Below are 1,042 nucleotides of genomic sequence, written 5' to 3' on the forward strand. Positions count from 1 at the left end.
TTTTGTTGCAGTTGTCATTGTTGTTTAGTGGGCCCAGGCCGGGTTCGAACCCGACAACCTCGGTGTATGTGACTGGTGCCGTAACCACTGTGCTACAAGTGCTGAGCCAGAAAGAAAACTTGAAACTATGATGAACATGATAGAGTTGTCAGAACTACATCGACTCAGCCTTATGAACTATGAAATATATGGTCTATTTGGAGTTGTGTTCCATAGTAGCATGATAATCACAAAAATGTCACAAAGATTTAAAAACAAATACTTACCACCATGTCCAAGTAGTAGTCTGTGTCCTTCCTAATATTTTTACTCACATTCTTCAAGTGCCCTTATCATCATATTGGATTCCTGCAATTTCTTCCTAAATGGGCTCTACTCCAGTTTCTCCCAATTCTAACCTGTCTAATTCACTTCCAGATTAATTATCCTAAATAGTGTATGTCACAACTTAAAAAATATATATATACTGCTATAACTTCCCAATGTCTATAGGATAAACTTCATTTTTTATTTAATTATTTATGGAGGGAGGTCTTCCAATGAGCAGTGGAAAATCTACTAGACAAATTCTAAAAGAGCTGTTAACAATGAATACCTGTAGAATAAACTTCAAACTCTTCGGTATCACACAAAGATTTTTTTTTAATTTGGCCTCTGGCCAGGCACGGTGGCTCACATCTGTAATCCTAGCTCTTTGGGAGAACAAGGCAGGAAGATTGCTTGAGCTCAGGAGTTGGAGACCAACCTGCGCAAGAGCAAGACCCCATCTCTACAAAACACAGAAAAATAAGCCAGGCGTGGTAGTACACATCTATAGTCCCAGGTACTTGGAAGGTTGAGGAAGGAGGGTCACTTTAGCCTAGGATTTTGAGGTTACAGTGAGCTATGGTGATGCCACTGCACTCTAGCCTGGATGACAGACCAAAACCCTGTCACAAAAAAAAAAAAAAAAAAAAATAGTCAAACTATCATCTTTGTAAACTTATTTCTTTTAATCCCAATGAACCATATGCTCCAGTCAATTCAAATGCTCAGCCTCTCA

General features: G+C 38.9%; 1 non-coding gene across 1 annotated transcript; it reads right to left on the reverse strand.

Moving 5' to 3' along the window:
- Positions 1-527: 527 nt before the first annotated feature.
- Positions 528-590, reverse strand: LOC111726057. The gene has a single exon (XR_002773949.1). It is a non-coding gene; the product is annotated as a U7 small nuclear RNA (small nuclear RNA).
- Positions 591-1,042: the final 452 nt, after the last annotated feature.

The sequence above is a fragment of the Otolemur garnettii genome, unplaced genomic scaffold (assembly GCF_000181295.1).
Source record: "Otolemur garnettii isolate 467f Iridium unplaced genomic scaffold, OtoGar3 scaffold00052, whole genome shotgun sequence".
NCBI lineage: Eukaryota > Metazoa > Chordata > Mammalia > Primates > Galagidae > Otolemur > Otolemur garnettii.